The sequence below is a fragment of the Eucyclogobius newberryi genome, unplaced genomic scaffold, assembly GCF_026437365.1.
Source record: "Eucyclogobius newberryi isolate DKJ021-1_F unplaced genomic scaffold, fEucNew1.0.hap1 SCAF_17, whole genome shotgun sequence".
NCBI classification, from domain to species: Eukaryota; Metazoa; Chordata; class Actinopteri; order Gobiiformes; family Gobiidae; genus Eucyclogobius; species Eucyclogobius newberryi.
Genome location: NW_027315801.1, coordinates 28,839,875 through 28,847,397, shown reverse-complemented (window position 1 = coordinate 28,847,397; position 7,523 = coordinate 28,839,875).

The following is a 7,523-nucleotide window of genomic DNA, read 5'->3' as shown; positions in this document are numbered from 1 at the left end:
GTACCCACTGTATTGGGTTCACACAGTGCCACTTCAGAGCTGTTAATGAAAGTAGAGAAGATGCCTGAGACTCTGCACATCCTGTGCATTGGGTAATTTACTGTTTTTGTTAATTAGACTCTACACTTCCAATGCTCCTCTTGGCAATTTTAACACAACCTCCTTTAATTGCTAACATGCAAAGATGTGATAAAAATATCTGCTGTTGGGTGTAAGGATTATGAATGCACTGCATGCAACAATCTGAGTCTTGGGGATGTTTATGTTTGGTGAGTCGGAGCAGATAGATAAGTGTATATGCAACATCAATATGATATCGAACCCAATGCCTTCACTGCAATCAGCAAGTCTCTGCATTTACCTTGAACGTTGAATTTACAAACATAAAGCAGAATAAGGCAAAAGGAAGGAACTAATTTGGCTTGACATCCTTACATTGACTATGACCTTCAGGGGATTCTCTGCAGCAGGCTCCAAGTAAGACTAGTCCATAGTGTAAATACTTCATGCACAAATACATGAATTACTCTCATTCAGCCACATTGGGTCACCAGAAAATAAATTATGCTTGCGCTGATTTTAAGAAAATAAGCACGTGGAGACAAAGATTTATCATGGCAATGTCAGGATGGAAAGCCCCAAATACAAGAACACATTCATCAGTTATGTGCACAAATAGTAAAGCTTCTAGATTGTGGGTAAATTCTCCTCCCTTTGAGCTCTGAAGTCTAAAAACCAATAAATAAAAAAAATAGAAAGGATAAATACAAACACTTTCACTGACTACAATTTTATCAGTGAGAGAATCAAAAATGTCTTTGTACTTCTGGACTTGTCTTGTTTAATAAACTATAACAAACCAAATGCCTATAGAAGTTATTATGTGTACAAACCACAAACGCAGTGCCATCACTATTTCACCCAGTTGTTCCAAAGACAATACAATAATTTACTGACCTCAATTATTGCATCCTTCACTCAGCTGCCGTACAAATCAATTTTTCACAAACAAGAGTCACTGTCCAAACCTGGAACAAAAACAACTGGCCATGATTGTTTTGGCAGTGTAGTGTGAAACGGGACAGAAGAACAGGGAGGACATTCTGCAAATTGACGGAGCTGCGGCTCAAACTAAGGACGCTGAGGCCGACTGCACAGAGACACATTTGCTGCTGCTTAGACCATTTGACAAGAATTTTGCGTTTCAATAATAATAGCGATATCAAACCCCTAGCCGATATCCCTTCTCCCCTGGTGTGTCCCTGGAAAGATCCTGCAACCGAGGGTTCAAATAGCAGTGCTCCCAGCTGATCCACACTGACCCTGACCCACCTGGGACCGCACCGGCCAATCAGCTCTCAGAACTCCTGCCACTCTAAGAAGCATGTTCAGAAGCCATACATATGGAAAATTGGGTCACATGCAACAGCGGCATGCAACATGTTTCAGACTTTTCCTTTTCAATAGAAGGATCATTTGGACATAGTGGTATAACTGAAGACCACTCAGACAAGTATAATAATAATAATGATAATTTAGTTTGATCAGTTCTCCCTCTAATGTATTCATTGGTGCAGTCATTTTCTTGACAGGGTTATGTTCCACTGTATTAGACACATATTAAAAATAATCACCATTGCATATGCATGAACAAGGGGGACTGAGAAACTATTTGGTACACGGCAGCATTGACACACGCACGCATGCACACACAAATTTGAATAATTAATTCATGTCCACTCTATATAACTCACATTCAAATAAAAACGCATGTATGCGTGAGTGCACACATGTAAGATTTATTTCTAGGTCCTTTGAACTCCCCTGTTCAAATAAGTGAATTTAAATAAATGTGATACTTCTATAAGGTTTATAATAATGTTGCTAAAACTCTGTTTCTATGTTTTGAGTGATAATGAAGATATGTTTTGTTATCCTCAGCAGGACTAACATTCATCCACACCCTTTCCTGTCCCTACTCTGTTCTATATCTCGCGTCTGTGTCACACGCACCCTACCACCCTCTCCTGATGCTCAGTTTTATCTTTCAGACATAGGGAGGAAGACACTAGGCCCAGGAGCCCTAAAGTGGCAACACTTCGATAAATTGTTGACTTCAATTTCTGCGTTTGTGGTTTATTTGTCAGAGAGAATGCACATAAAACACTGACCTGCAGGAAAGATGCTTGTGCCAAGTTATAGCACAGCTGCTAAATTTGTTAAATGATCAGTGGTCTCAAGATTCACAGATTCACAGATTCTTTCAGGTGACTGTTGGCATGGTGACGGGATTGGCTTCAAACCAGGGCTCATATCGAAAAGTGACGGTTTGATCAACCCTGATTCTCTCTTGCTTTCACTTCAGACCATTGAGCTGCCGGAGTCTATCCAGAAGAGCCATCTGTAGTCCCCTGCTGCAAAAGGACGCCACAGCCTTTAAAAGTCACTCCTCCCTGTGCCAAAATGCAGTCTGATGACTCAATGTCACGCAGAGGAGTGATGCAGCTTTACTTTCAGTGTAGAGGTACCTGGATGTACACAACAACAGAAAGAAGTTGAAGATCGCTTATTTTTGGCTGTTATCAATAAATGCAAATGCTATAAAAAATAGTAAATTATAGGTGTTTGTAAAGGCATGGCACAATTAAGGGCGACAGTGTTTATTGTAGATTTAATCATATAAACTGTTACACTGAATTACAAGCGGTTCGTTGGATGCAGCGGTTGAATGCACAGTTTATAATCCCATGTCAGATGCAGCGAGTTTGTGCAACTTTTTACACGCTATTACTATACATCAGTGTAATTATAGTACAATGAGCAATTCGGCCGCTGCCAGATTTATTCACAAAACAGAATATTTCATTAGCCTATGTTTCACTGTGAATGCTATGTAATGATTATTTAAAATTTGGCTTGGATCATTGCAGTGAATGTGACAAGATTTTGTAAAGAACATGAATTTGTTATGCTCTTATTTCTTTGGTTTTGAGAAGCTAAATAGCATAAACTGTTCAAACACATGGTGTGATTAGTGCTTTGGTCTTTATTAACCTTTAACGATTACTTTTATTCAGCATGATTAGGACTTAGCGGTCATCCAGGCACTTGAGCAATCACCTCTACAGAATCCCCACTTCCAATTGAGAGGAAAGACGCACCTCCCAAGATTGGATAAACACTGAGGTAGTTAATACATGTCTGGGACTATTGGACTTCATTATAGTCCAAATTGAATCCTGGTTTCACACTAATAAATAGACTTGCAATGATGTTTAATACTCTGACCAACAAACTATTCTCTGACAGGAAATTGCTCTTGGTTAAAAGACGCGCATGGAAATAGGTGATTACCCTGTGTCCTTGCGTTAGCCTCTTGCGTTAGCCATGCCTTACCAAAGACTGTAAATGGTATAAGACCATCTGCAGACCTTTGCAATCTGAAAAAAAAAATACTTGACAGTCAACTTGTGGGGTGCCAATCATGGAACCCCTTTTTTTCAAGCTTTACATGCTGTGATTTAATACAATAATGTCCAATCACAACTATGCAGACAACACTCAGGTCTATTTGTCATTTGCCGCAGGTGAAAATGAACCAATGGAAAACTACTTTTTCCAGCTAAACTTGGACAAGGTGTGTTTTTGTGCACGGCTGAAAGGATTTTATCTGTATTCATTTATTTTATAATGTATTATATAATGATTATTTATGTTTTGTTTAATCTGTTTGAATTGTAATCATAATGACATCTCTCTTGGTCTGTAAAGTACTTTGAATTGCCCAGTAGGGATTGTGCTCTAATTCAACTTAAAAATAAATACACTTGCCTTACCTAAATTTGGACAAAAAGGAAATTGGGACAAAACCCAACTTGAGACCTAGAGGCTCCATTTAGTTTGTCATTTTGTACATGCTACGCTATCATTTGTGTGTCCTTTTTGGTATTCTATTTTCGTTTCAAAAAGGCGTTTAGACTCAAGCCTATAGAAATCAATTTTCTGTTTTTCATTCCTGGCCTTGTAAAGTAAAGCCTACTGTTTTATGTATGGTTATGTTTGTGTTCCTGTCCCTGGGCCTCTTCTGAGATAGTGAATGATTAGGGGAAAAGTCTGTCTGTGTAATGTAAATGTGTTGGTAGGATTATGACGTGGCGTTTTGAACATATTTCAAACTTGTATGGAGCCTCTTGGAAACCTGGAAAGTTGAAGCAGACACCAATGAAGTGAGTGCAATTAATTGTTAACCAGTGGCACAGTGTTTTGACACTTTCTAGAAACATAAATAGTCTACGTTTATACTGGACTTTAAACATAAAAACTCTACTATTACTTTTTGCCAAATTAATTGAATCTCCTGGCTCCTTCCAACCATGCTCTCAGTATAATCTGTTCTCATTTTACAGCTCTAAATGTTTTCTTTGGTCTTCCTCTGGGCCGCAGTTCCTTTTTCTATCAGTTCAGTTTTAATGGCCAAATAGTGAAAAAGTCAGACAGTAAGACATTAAAAGTGCACTATCCAACTTTCCTGTTTGAGGTTATTGTCATCCTGGCAAAGTAAACACATTTCCATGGGTAAAAGTAGGTGGGGGCCAGAAAATTACATAGTGCACATTTAATGTGATCTACAAATAAAGTGCATACTCTAACCCTGACCTTTGCTTTATTTTTAAATAACAGTATATATCAAATGCCTTTTCCCAAGACACAAACCTTATATTAACACCCTTAAAGCTTCCTTCAGCTCCAAGACTCGGAGCCACTTACTTTTGATTCGATTACGTTGCACTCTTCTCTTGCATAAAGAAAAGCACATAATATTCTGTTAAGAATTCTTCAAAATCAATTACAGGAGCATTTTATAGTCTGCATGTAAGCATTTTAAGTTTATGTGCAAAAAAGAAACAGAACAGTTTTAGAGTATTTTTCCTGTCTACTTTTAATTTGACATAACTCAAATCAAAAGTTTATAAGGAGAAACCTGCAAAAAATGCACAAGCCAATTTGGAAAGATGCTGCCCGAAGACAACAATGTTGAGCCAAATGAATAGAAAAGGTTTAATATTATACAGGGTTTGAGCTGATGCAGAATATAGTGTACTTATAGTGTACTTATAGTGTACTAGTGTGGATAGGAGCCAAATGTACATCTATTATGATCCTTGAGCCACTGCCGGCCTCCCTCAACAGCAGACAGAGGGGCTGCCAAGTTCCAGCTGGGCACATCCAGGATAAACTCAATAGTTAGTTCTAAATCCCTGGAGACAGATTTAAGATTTCTAATGAGAGTTGTATAATCTAAGAAGGCGGGTTTTGCACAACAGCAGTGTTATTGTGAGGTCTCTTGGGAAAATAACAAAAAAAATGAAAATGCTTCCAATGAGGCAGTGTGTACATTGCATTTAGCATGGCACTATTTGACAAGCATTGGGTTGGGTTTAGTACAAGTAGATTTCAAGGTCTAAGTCAAGTCTAAATCTCAGTAGCCTTAACAAATGCATTAGCTCACAAATCCAAGTTCAAGTTGTTGTTTTATTAAGTCCAAGATGGCGCTATGTGAGTCCAAGTCATGAGAGTTACCAATTCAGAGTGTAAAAAAGTCCAAGTTTCTACCCTCAAATGATTGATTGCAGCCCATCTTGAGTTCAAGTGAAATAAGAAAAAAACTGGACAAAGGCAAAGAACATTTCAATAGCAATAGTATAGATTTTGTAGTGTCTGTAAGATAAATCTAGTTTGTTTCTTCAACATAGAGGAAGGAAAGAATTGGGGATATTAATGTCAGTGCTGTATCCTCAGGTAATTGCAGAGGGCAGCTGACCATAAAATCCAGCCCACCTTGTTATTCACTGACATTTGGATTATTGGAATCGCTTACAGACTGGAAAAGGCCAGTCTGCATGTTAGTCTGCGTGTGAGGTAATATTTTGCAATGTTAGGAATATTTTTGAACTACCACTGTCATCTGTTTGACATGCTTAAACTTTAGGGATGTGTTTTGCCCTTTCAATCACTATTGTTACATTTTCAGCATACATTTTTATGAGTCAAATAAGAATAAACATATACATGAGGATTCTGAGGGTTAGCCGTTCAAATATCACGCACATGTACCTGTAGTTATCAGCCCCCACATTGACCATGACCATCATTGTGATTGATTGAGAAAGGGCATCTGCATGACGTTTACATTTACACAGCATTTGTCATATTGTGTGCATGTGCTGGACATAACAATCATTTAGTACATGATGTTCTTGATTTCTGATATTAACTGGTATCCAAGGGAGACAATTCCAGATGAATCTTCTCTTAAGCAATAATCAATGGCAACTATGTAAAACCAATGTAGAGGCTGTAACTGCTCGCACAAAGGGAATCATTGTGGGCTTCAGAAATACAAGTGAATCTGCAAGTTGAAACTTATGTTGAAAATGGTTGACCTACAAAGAAATGCTTTTACCAATGTGCATTATCCTCAGGTCAAAGATCCTAAGAATGCCTGCGGGCAACTGTTACAGAGTCATGTGATTGCCTGTGTAGCTAAAGATAGCCCAATTGTAGAAATATAGTATAATATTGTACTGAATGGCTGTCTATCAAGTTATACTGCACTTCAGTGTTTCCTATGATAATATACTTTGGTGCAGGCTTTTCACTAAATATCCTCAAGTTGATGGAAATTACCTTTTAAGAACAAAAGAACAGAGAACGCAGCAAAATACAGCCAGTGGCAGGGCAGAGAAACATAACAATGCTAATGTCAAAGTTTATTTATAAAGGCTTAAAGTGCTGTACAGAAAAGTGCAATAATGCATAGATAAAATCAATTAAAATACAGATAAAGTTAATAAGAAATAATGAATCGTTTTAAAAGGCCAGAGAGAATAAGAAGGTTTTTAACACAGGTTTAAGCTGTTCTAGTGTCTCAGCAGACCTACCACGCAGAGGCTGTTCCAGAGCTTTCTATCCCCAATAGGGCAATAATGCGAGCAGGTTAGAGTATCCACAGGTGTATGTGTCACTCAGGGGGAACATAATCTTGTTGGGAGGTGAGCGTTCACACTTCTCAGTTTGGGATTGTGATTTGTAATCCTTTATAAAAAGAGAATTACTCAAAAAGGTTGCCCCCTGCTGCAGCTGGATCTGTGCATTATTTTAAGAAACCAAAAGACTCCATATTATGCAGCTGCGGGCAACCGACTTTTGAAATGTTTGCACTCACATTAAGCTCTGAGCCAAGTACTACCAAACTGTCTCCATTAATTCCACCTGCAGTTCTTTTCTGTCTATACTGTGAGAGATTTTCCACTGCCTGCGTTCACATAAACACAGACATGATGATGAGCAGACCCTAAAGACACCGGGCCCCAAGACGAGGACGCAAGCACAAAACCACAGCGCAGATCAGAAGATAAGCCAGTTTACAAGTATATTTAATTGCAGCCATGAGACTTGTTCATATGAATAAAATATGCATGCAGGTTATGTCTACTATCTTTCATTTAGGCAGTCAACGGAGT